The following is a 12,088-nucleotide window of genomic DNA, read 5'->3' as shown; positions in this document are numbered from 1 at the left end:
ATGCAGAGTGCGATTAACGGACATGCCACTAATGTCTAACTCCTTAGCAAGCTCTTGAGTGGTTTTCTTACACAAGTTCTCGCAGGCAAGCCTCATCAACATCAGTAGGCCGGCCAGAGCACTCTGCTTCTTGAATGTCATAGTGCTTGTTTTTAAACTTTCGGTACTACACTTTCAGAGTGTCATATGATACAGCATTAGTACCTAAAGCTATACACATGATTTGGTGACATTCTGTAGCTGACTTTTTGCAACAGAACTAGAAGTAAATGATGGTTTTAATTTGGCAGCATGACATTTCCACTTCAGATACCTTAATGATATTTTTTTACAAATTTCACAACAGATTGTTCTAATGCATGTCTCTTTCTTTCAAATAGGAAAAATCGTTTCACAAAATATGATTAAACATGCCAGCACAGACTGCTTGCGCAGACAATATTTGTGGTGGTAAAAAACTTTTGTTAAAACCCGATTATTGACATAAAAAGGTTACCATGCTCTTTGGTATTCAATAAACAATATTTTTTAATAAATTGCTGACATCCTCATGAGTCATTTTTCAAGCTGCTGTGTGGATAACTTCGTGGGGATGAAAGCAAAAAGTTATAAGTAATTTCAATGTAGAATATTTTAGTTTGAGATACATGTCAAGAAAAAAGGCCATCGAGCCAAATTATTGATCATACAGATTTATGCTAATAAATTATTACTTCTTCAATGCGGATATATTTTTATTTAACAAATTCCAAAGTTAAATTTAGAATTTGGACTTTTCACATGTTTTATTATGAAAAAATATCAAATGCATATGCATAAAGCATACAAAGAAAATTGTTACTAATATGAAGGCCCAAATTTTAGATCATTATGGATAGGATATTGGACATCTGGATTTTAGACTTTGTACTGTACATATTTTAACAGATACCTGCTGACATAAATTTAATCAAATGATGACGGAAATATACACTGTGTCCAAATTGTCAGAGATGCTCCTCATCCATACCAGTCCATCTTTAGCTTTGATTACACCTAATATTCTTCTGGGCATGTCGGCTGATAATCTTGAGGAATTTTCCCCATGCTGATATACTGGCAGCTCTTAGAACAGTGAGACTAAACCCGTACAACCTATGGTGAAACTTTAGTGCCCCACCCACTTATAGCTGCACCTGAAAGTAACCATCTGCATTAAGGACCATTAACCCATAAATGAATGACTGTGAGTGGCAATGATACCAAAGTCAGCTTTGTTGTTGAGATTTATTTCCATACATTCTCATACCTGCCAACCTCTAAAGATAAAAATTCAGAAGATTTCTCCCCCAAATTCAGAAGATTTCTCCAAAATTCAGAAGAACATTTGATATTAAAAAAATAACAATTTATACTAATAGAAAAAAGAAAATTGTACTTATATTAGTAAATCTCAATTAAGTAGTAACTAAAAAATTTATTAGGAAACATAAAACAAGAACTTAATGTTACACAAAAAAGTTATTGCAATGAATTTAGAGTGCATTTTTTGCCCTTAGCCAAAAATTCTTTGGAAAATTTCCGGTCATAACAATTAGTTTCCTCATAACATTTAGCAATTAAAATGTTTTCTAGAGTTTTTGGTGAATTTGAAGATCAAAACATAGTTTTGTTTTTCTTCACAACACTGAAGACTCTCTCGCACTCAGCATTACTGTGTGGAATTACGGGAATAGCACATAAAACTCTTGCTAGTCTATCACATTTTGGTGTTACATCAGCTCTTTTTATTCTTTTTAAGGTACTAACGAGGACATCAAGTCTATCTTCTCCAGAACTGGCAAAGTCTTCAAACTGTGCAGCAGAAAATTGGTTCTGTAGTTCATCTAAAGCATTATCATGGCATTCATTTTCTTTAATTGTTAACAAAAATGGAAATTTATCAATAAAAAAACGAATCTTTTCAAAAGATGAATTTTCAATTTGTTTCAAATTTGCCACTTCAGCATTTAAAAGCTTTGTCTGCTGCCAAATTAATTAAGTGGCATGGGCATCCAATAACAGTTAATTCATTTTGTTCTTTTTTGAGGAAAGAGGCTACACCCTTTTTGTCACCCACCATGACATGAGCATTATCTGCACCAAATGAAATGCAGTTTGATATTGGGATGTTAAGTTGTTTCAACTCATTAATTACCAAGGAGGCAATATTTTCCCCCGTAGTGTCTCCATTTAACAATGGAAGACGCAAAAGATGAGTTTTCATTTCATCAGAAACATCACAGAAATATGTGACAACGATGGGGTAAAGCTTCCAATCGCTGTCGTTGCTGCCATCGATTGACACCGAAAATGCTGAATTCTGGAGTGCAGCTATCGTTTTACTTTGTGCATCGCAAGCAATTTCGTTCACAATAGAAGATGTTTTCGTGCGAGCACAAGCATATTTCTGAGGAATCTTGGAGTCGGGAAACATCCGACTGAAAAGTTGGGTGCTACTTTGGTAGACGGTTGCACGGATTTTGGCGATTTTTCTTTTGCCGAGTAATACAACTTATGGTAAACCCATTGCTGGATAAGTTATTTATAGTAACCGATACTTTGTTGTCATTTTATTAAAAAAATAATGTGTTTTATTATGCATAACTTCCGTGTTTTAAATATTATTTATGGCTTCTAAATATTAAAAATCAATTTAATTTTACATTTTTATTTGAAATAAAAATTTTGTTGTTTATAATATTTTATATAATTTTATGTTGTGGATGATGTAATCAATGACGTCACCTTACAAAAGTAATTGGTTTTATTAATATCTATAAATTTAATCTTTTGTTTTAAACATTATTTATGGCTGTTAAATATTAAAATACAATTTAATTTTGCATTTGTCTTAAAAATGATTTTATTATGAAGGATTGTTTAAATAATTTTAATTCTATGCGTGATGTAATCAGCTCCTCGATTGGTTACTGAATATTGTGCATTACCACGCCATTTTAAAATTTTATTATTCATCTCTTCGAATTCCTCAGATTTCAAAGCGAATGGATGTCTCTGTTTCGAAGATAAATGTTGTTATTGGTAATTACCAAGAATTATTGGTATCGGCATAAAAAAATTGCCATTTGAGACCTTATTTTGGCCAACCTGGATTTCTTAATCAAAGATTTATTTATTGTTACAAGGGTCAGAGGAAAATTATTAAAAATTTTTGGAAGAAACCTCGCTAATTGCTTCTTCAATGAAGTGCGAGATATGTGGATAACAGATGAAGATGGTTAAAAGAGCCGATTCAATTATGATTTCGATTTTTTTTGTGGTACTTATCAATAAATAAGAGATTAAATTACTCAAAAAAATGTAAGTACATACTTTTCTTTTATTTTATAATTGTATACTTCAATTTGTGTTAAAAAATTAATACACTATTTTCAAAAATATCTGAGATAATTATTGTCACACATGTTTTAATGTTAATTATATTTTATACAGCGTATTTTGGTCTAATCCTAGTATCCGGTGCACACGGGATTTGGCTACTTTATGATAAGCAGCAAAAAAGGGACATACACGATTTATTTTTTGTTTTAATTTTAGAGCGGTTGTGAGTGGATTATAGAACACGATGATGTAATAATACAAAAACACTATTTCTATACATTACATTAATCAGTACAAAACGCATTTTGGTTTAATCCTAGTATCCGGTGCATACGGGATTTGGCGACTTTATGATGAGCAGTAAAAACGAAACATATACAATGAGTAGTAAACGGGTCATTCAAAGAATGTATATAGTTATACATAGTTATATAGTATGTATGTAGTGATAGTATATAGTGTATAGTATATACACAGACGTTCTTTGGGTCATTTTTGGTGTTGGCGATAATTTTCAAAATCATGCCAAGGCTGCACCGTATACTAGGATTTTACCCGTATTTTAAAGTATTTGAATTTAATAATATTCCAATTCTTTTAAATTTTGGTAGGATGGTTTTAATTCGATATTCAATTTCAGTAATATTTTAATCTAATTAAACGTTGGCACAATGTTTTTATAGCGGTGTTTTTATTCTCTTTTTTGCTATATGAAAGTAATAATAGCTTTACTTTAGTACTTTATACTCATAGTAAATGTATTTATTTACACTTGCCTGCCATCTTACAAAAACGACATTTTCAACAAAAAATTAATCCATTACTTTTAACGATATTTATTTTATTTTAAGTTTCGAATACTTTACTATGCGTAAAAACAGCGTTTTTCAAGATGGCTGACGATTGTAAAAATCGCGCCAACGTAAATCGCCAAAAATCCGTGCAACCGTCTACCAAAGTAGCACAGTTGACCGGCGTGATTGGCAGCGCTTAGCGGCACATTGTGTTCGATGAGGAATGCAGTAAACAAACACTCTGCCAAAATGACATCGGCATCCGAATTCGTAGCCGAAGCATTAACTACATGCTTTTTAGACTTAACGTGCTTCACAATGTCGCTTTTTTCACCATGACTTATTATGAAGTCACACACGCACACGTTGCAAAATGCATAGTTATTTCCTTTGAAGGATTCTTTAATTGTTGGAAATTGTAGGCTGGCCGAAAATATTGAGAATACGGTTTTTTTGAACTCATTTCGTAACAACGACGTATTAAGAAAATTCGTAGCGCGTGCAAACAAAACAAAACAAAAACAAAACAAAAAAACAGAATGCGACAATCCACGCTCGCTCAGTCCGAGCTGAGTAATTCCCTTGCTGCTGAAGCGAACGCGAAAAAAACAATCTGGCGCCCACAAAAAAAAAAAAAAAAAAAAAAAAAAAAAAAAAAAAAAAAAGAGAGGGAGAAACAAGTTCAGCGCATTGGATTGGCTGGTTAAGCGGCGAGTTGCGAGAAACCGCAGGTTACTGGATTTGAAGTAGTCGGTAGTTGGCGGTAAAACACGATACAATTGGCAAAAATCGCTGAAATGGCGAAAAATTCTAAAATTTAAACAAAAATCGCTGAAAACACTTGAAAAAGGAAAAAAATCGTAAAAAATGGATTACGATCGTAAAATCGTAAAGACAAACGCATTTTCGTAAAAATTACGAAAAATTCGTAAAAGTTGGCAGGTATGCATTCTCCAAACCATAATTCAAAAACCACCAGCTTGAAAAACTGTCATAGGCAAGAGATCCATAAACTCATTCTGTTCGTGCCATGTTCTCATCCTGTCACCTGCATGATAATACAGGAAATGATATTTGTTGGATAAGCAATTTTTTTCAAGTTGTCAGGAGTTCAGTTTATTGCTATATAGCAAACATAATTTCCTATTTGTCAGCATGGACAACCTTATGATTTCTGGCTATGAAAACCTTTCCACTGTAAAGCCCATTGTGTTGTGCATTCAGATATGTTTTGTAGTACCAGATATTACTGAGCTGATATCAGAGCTGTAATCTGTCCTGTTTTACTCTTTTGCTGCTAGAGATGGTTGTTTGTGCCAGTCGTGTTTTATCTCGTTTGCACATCAGAATTTTTTGACAAAACTGTGCTTATTACCTGGAGTACCCCCCCTCAACTGCCACTCTCTAAATACCCAAGATACTGCTACACAGAAACATTAGCTATTTCAGACATATTGGAACCAAGTCTTTTTACAACAGCGATCGTATCTCATGCAAAATCAGTTAAATCTTTCATCTACCCACATTCACACTAACAGTGAATATTTCTTCTCATGATCAGCCTTCTTTACATATGTAATTTCTGCCAGATTGATCCACGTTACAAAACTGGGCAGGGGCACATTCTGAATTTCCCCAAAGGACACATTGCTTAGCACCAAATGTTTAAAAAAATATATTAATGCAAAGGAGTAATGTTGAAATTTTTATAAAATTTTAAAATCAGTTAAGACTGATCTTTTAAAATTAATTAAACATTTAAGAGTGCAATTTCTTTGAATTTTATCAAATACAAATATAGGATCAATACTGCCTAAATTTTATTAAAATAAAATTTGGAGAAAATCAAACTTGAAAAAAATTATTCTTCATTTAGAAACCTCATGAATTCAAACTTATTATAAGAACTAAACCCTTTGCACTTCTGCTTGGATATATTATAATTTTGCAATACACTAGCTTTATTTCACGTCTTGCAATGAAAATTCTATTCTTTTACAAAAATTTTGTTTTTCTATTGCATACTAGCTGATAAAGCTTTGTGACTGAAATAAACTGAGAAACAACTATTTTGTTTCTATGGTACTCACAACTTTTGGATTCTATATAATTTTGGACTTAATACAATTTTGAACAAAACGAAATATTTACACACAAGTTTGCTTACTTTTTCTTATTTAGAATTAGCAATGTCATGTAATTTTACCTGTTTGTGCTAACAGCAGACAGACTGAAACTTCTAAACTTTTGCTTTTCAAAGAAGTTTTTATAATTCATCTCTCGATTTAAAATACCATTTCTGCTCCTTTACAAAACTCGCAAGTATTTTATTTCAAAATATTTGTTTGCACAAAATTACTTGCATTTTTCATTTTTATAAAATGTAAAACATTTAATTAGAATCTGACATTTTATGCTTAAAAAGTACAGTCTTCACCACTGCATGTAACTCCAAAGCAATTCATACAATTTATTTTTAACAGCTTTTGAGAAATCAGTACTTTTGCGCATTTAACCCTCCACAAACATCTCAATTTTCATGTTTTTCAAGTTCTGAAATATGGGATTTTTTTAAAATATTTTATCCATCTACCTTTTTTTTACTATTCACATGTTTATCAACAGTTTTTAAATAATGCAAGACTTTCAGTTGCTTTTTGCAGTTTTACAATTATATATAACAGAGTACACAAGATTTCAGCAGGCATAATTTGCAAATTAAAAATGCACAATACTTTTATTTTTAGATGAAACTAATTTTTAACAAATACGTAGCAAACATTTTTACAGAAATTTTATAATAAAGGAAAAAATATAAAATTTGAAAAAAAAAAAAAAAATTAGTCTTGCTGTATATTTAAAGACACATATATCAAAAAGAGAAATATTTAAAATAGCAAAGAGTTGTAATTTATAAATATTACAAATTGTTTATATTGATCTTAGAAACAAAGTTAGCACTGTTATCTTTACTCACTTGTTATGCAATGTTTTTTTTTTGGGGGGGGCATGTAATAAACTTTGAGGCATGGCTCCAAATATAATCTAAGTTGACACTCTTCATACCAAATGGAGATCTCTTTAAGTATTTTCTTTCTATCTTTCTTGGAGCAATACACGCACACTGTTTCCTGTGTTCCTTTTTTATAGGATTTGGTGGTATATGGCTGATAAAATGCTTTTCTACAAGGTGAATCATCACCGGAATGCTTTGAACACCAAACTCGAAACTGTTATGCAAATTCTCTACGATGAAATAGACTTTGTAGAGGCATCTAGCATCGCAATAATGAACACTAAGACAATTTTACCCTGCACAGAGAAAGTTTTGTAGTGAAATCAAGGGACAAAATTCTTTGCCTACAATTTTCATGTGAGCCACACAAGAAGTGTTAATTTTGGAAACAGTGCAAATCATGATCAGAACAGTAAAAGCCCAACTATATGGCAATCAACTAATCACAAAGCTCAAGTAACTAGAAAATTTTAGAACTTAAAAAATCCTGTACCCCTCAAAGTCATTGTAAAGCATTTACAGAACAGTGTGATTTCACATCAATAACAGATACATGTGACATCCTAAGACAATCATCATCATATGTTTGCCTTGAGGTTATGTGTTATTCAAATATCATAAAATGGAAAACAACAGAAGCATTTCTAAGAAAAAGTAACTCGCCTCATTGATTTTCGTCACTGAAAGAAGACAGCAGTATGGCCTCTGTTAGAGGGAGCTGATATATCCCATCATTTTTAAGCTAAACAACAACTCCACACCTCCAGTAAATCTTGGAACAGAATGTACCTTTCTGTGACTTTGTTTTCTGACCACACCTCCACTTAATGCATTACCTCAAAAGTTAATATTAAGAAAACTAAACTGTTATATAATGTTAATTTAGATGTGGGAAATTTAACTTTTTTATTAAGAATGCAACTTGATTTTTTTCAAAAATCGAATTCACATTCTCAAAGCGACTATGACATTAAAATCTTGTTATACCTACTGTTACTTCTTAACCAAGTCTACTTACATAAATTGTACAGAACATTTGTAAGAGATAATTAAAATTGTTTTAACATTTCAAACTCATCATTCAGATCCTTTCTTTGAGTTCATTTATAAATTTGAAAAATTGAATGAAATCAAATTACTAACTTTCATTATGTTTAATTATTAAAAGCTCTTCTGCTAAGTTTGAAAAAATGTCAATGGAAAACCTTTGTGTAACATTCATATAAAATTAATTTAACATTTTTTACTGATACACATTATACACCGAGACAGCATATCATCTTTTGCTTATGGTATAAATTTTAGATTCGTCTTTTGATATTTAAGTTGATAGCAAATAAGATGACATTTTTATAATTATAAATCAGAAATATCTGCTTTCAGTCATTTGGCTTTAATACTGCGAGTTGCACTTGAAAGTGCAAATAATGATATAGTTAATATAATAAAGTCCAAATGATGATAGAGTTGATTCTAATAAAGTGCAACTGATGATATAGTGCATCAGTTGCACTTGAAAGTGCAACTGATGATAGAAGTTAACACTCAGCTATCCAGAACTTATCCTGCATTTGTATTTCCCAAGCATTCTGGATAGTAAAAATCTTTTATTATACTGATAATATTTAATTATACCAAAAATTGAAAAACCATTTCAAAATCCTGGCAATATTTAAAATCTGCATACGAAGATTAAATAAATTGAGAAATGATCCAGAGAACCTGATAAATAACTATGTTCTGCAATAACGCATCCGTAATTTTCATGTGCTTACTTAACGAGCATCTTAAAAGAAATTATAACCTATCCCTGAACAACAATATTACATAAGCTATACACATAATAATTTAGATGTTGTGATGTAAGACAAACAGTATTTGGCACATTAAGATGTACTAACGATTGTGGGCAGTTGAACATATATCCTTGACAAAACATTCTTAAAACATACATACATGCACAACTAAGAACATACATGCACAACTAAGCTGGTGCAAGACATGCAATTGTTCTTTTTCAATTAAATTTGTGCTTACTCATATCTTCATCACAATTTATTTTTTACGTAATAAAGTTAAGAGGAGATACATTAGCAGAACAACAAACAAATGAAAGAAATGCATATTGAAGACTGGTTAATTAAAATTTTGGTTTGCACATTTTACTACCGTGTAAGATTTTTTTTTCCTCTTGCGTAAGTACATATGTCATGGGCATTATATAAGATTTCCATGGAAGGAATAAATTTTGAAATGATTCAGTTCAGAGACATCTATTATATGCATGTTACTATACTACAGAAAGGAGAAATAACCTTATTAAAAAAGCAATGTAAGGGGCTATTACAAATTAAAGATAGAGGTTTATTCAATACTGTTTTACATATCTCAGCAAGACAACTAACAAAAAAATTGGCAATGAATCATACCCAGTAATTGAAAAAAACAATGATAATAACAGCTACAGTAAAAAATGTACCATATAAGAAAAAAAAAATCCACTACAATTTAAAAATCAGAGACCATAGCAACAGACAATGGCTACAAAAGCAGAAATTAAAATATTTCATTTTGTATGCAAAAACTTTCAGTTAGAAGAAACACAAACATCTAACTTGAAATAACTTCAGAAGGGAATTTATAAATCAATTTATTAATATTTTTAATGAATGGGAGAAATACAAATTGTGAATATTAATTTAACCAATTTTGTTTCAATCAGTATTACATACAAAACTGTTCTTGAAAAGGAATCATAATGTTTATGTCTAAAAGATATCTCAAGTTTCATGCAGGCATAGTAGCAAACTTTAACACACGCATAAAGAGAAATAAATGATGCTTTATTATTTCCTATTTATATAATTTTATGATGTAAAAATAAAATTTTTCCTACATGGCCATTTAATAATTCATAATTTAAATACTAATAAATATTTATCACTTAGTAATCATAAATCTATTACTTGTAATAATTAATCTAATTAATTACAATATAGATCTTTTCCATTATAGAACAGCTTACCTCAAACAACAGACAAAGAAAATGACATCCTTTGAAAACTTTTTACTGACTATACTTATTTTAAGAATAAAAAATTGTGATTTTTATTATAAGAGATAAGAACATATTAAATTTAATGGTGGCCAACAAACAATATTGACGCTTGTATCTTTCTATAGAAAATTATTCAGAATGTATTATCCTATAACAAAGAAGATGCACACATTTTAATTCTATTAAAATAACAACAAATACAACTTTAATTTAAATGTATAGTGATCAAAATTAGTTCTTAATTACATACTTAGTCGGGTGACAAATTATATACACCAAGAACTGATTTGACCATTCCTTTTTGAACCATAAAATATAACAATACAGTCAAAGTCGTTAATTCGGACACCCATAATCCGGAATGATCTATAATCTGGACCTCAAAGCTACAAACTTTCTGCGCATGCATCGGGTGCCGCGGTGCGCAATGAATTGGAAGTTGATCTGTCAGCACTATCCTTATCTTCAGGGCAGATGTTTTTATTTTATTTGGCTTATAATTCTTTACTAAATGTAGTATTTCATCTCGATGCACTCCGTCTTTGATATGATTTCAATCAAATTCCTCGTCATTATAATTCGCTTCAGATAGTGAAGAAAGTGAAATAGAGGTTATTGAAAACAAAAAAATTTCGATTGACAAATTAGTCGGTATCTTCGACACAGCAATTATAGGACTTGAACAGCGGAACTTTGCAACTGAACAAGAAACTGTGTCTGTTTATAGAATTAAAGAGAAAGTATTATCACATAAAACAAAGCAACTTAAACAACTTACATTGAAAGAAATGTTTAATAAAGTAAACAAATAAATATTAAGCTTTTTTTTTTTTTTTTGTAAATTTTGTACCCTTTAGATCATAATTGTTCTTTATTTCATAAATTACGGTTTCATATTTTTAATTTTACAATTTCTGCATGCCATCTTACCAAATTTAAACTGATGATCTATAATCCGGAATCGCCGAAGTCCCGACGAGTCCAGATTAACGACTTTTGACTGTATTTGCATTACAGATAAATTAATCAGAGAGCCAGATACTAACACACATTCCTCATAAAAATTCAATAGCAAATACAATACAGTAAAAAAAAGCCAGTTAGCTCAATAAGAGCCAGGACTCGGAAACCTATGCCACTTCAGTTCCGAAAATAAAGTATAATATATAAAAATAAATTACAAAACATAAATATATTTTTTATTTATCCTATACCTGTCTTCGGCATCTCTACCTTAGTCCACGAGCAGCCCAATAAAATGATGAGAGTAAAAAATATGGGTAAAAATTAGCTTCCACAGAATTCTCTGTCAAAACATATATATGAAATGAACACCTGAAGAATACATTAAAAAAAATGAAAATAGTAATAACATTTTTGTTTGATTACATTGTTGCAGTAACAAACATGCAATTTTAAACTTTATTTTAAGAAGTAATCGAAAGGTGTGGCATCACAATCCATAATTCACAATTTAAAACAAAGGGGCTTCGCTATTTTGTCTGCATTTGGTTCCACAGGATGTTTATAAAGTCCCAGACCCATTTTAATGTTTAATAGCTCATAAAATAATAAAGATATAAACAAATTATGGCATTTATTGATGGAATAACTTTTCCTTTTCAGGTTTGAATATCTTTACTTTTGTAAATATCTTCTGTGCGTGTGATTAATTTCAGATAATTTCATTTTCCAGTCTAAATATCTGTACTTTTCTAAATATCGTATGTTTATTAATTGCATTTTTCTCTCTTTTAATCTGCGCTAACGTACACATATGGGGATCTATGTGGTGTGGACTAATGGACAACCGAGTCATTGGGCCTTTCTTTTTTACGGAAAAGACGGTCTTATCAG

At 30.8% G+C, this 12,088-nt stretch overlaps 1 protein-coding gene across 1 annotated transcript in view; it reads right to left on the bottom strand.

Moving 5' to 3' along the window:
- The window catches only part of LOC118187306 (uncharacterized), a 33,455-nt gene extending 21,763 nt beyond the window's left edge, over positions 1-11,692 (bottom strand). The window contains exon 1 of the mRNA XM_085810952.1: positions 11,446-11,692. The gene's annotated coding sequence lies outside the window, so the exon portion shown is untranslated. The remainder of the gene's footprint in view (positions 1-11,445) is intronic.
- Between the last annotated feature and the right edge of the window lie 396 nt (positions 11,693-12,088).

Source organism: Stegodyphus dumicola, chromosome 2 (assembly GCF_044657685.1).
Source record: "Stegodyphus dumicola isolate Sdum_Otavi_A_Nest chromosome 2, ASM4465768v1".
Classification (NCBI taxonomy): Eukaryota; Metazoa; Arthropoda; class Arachnida; order Araneae; family Eresidae; genus Stegodyphus; species Stegodyphus dumicola.
Note: the sequence above shows the minus strand (reverse complement) of the source record. Positions and strands in the feature narration are given on the sequence as shown.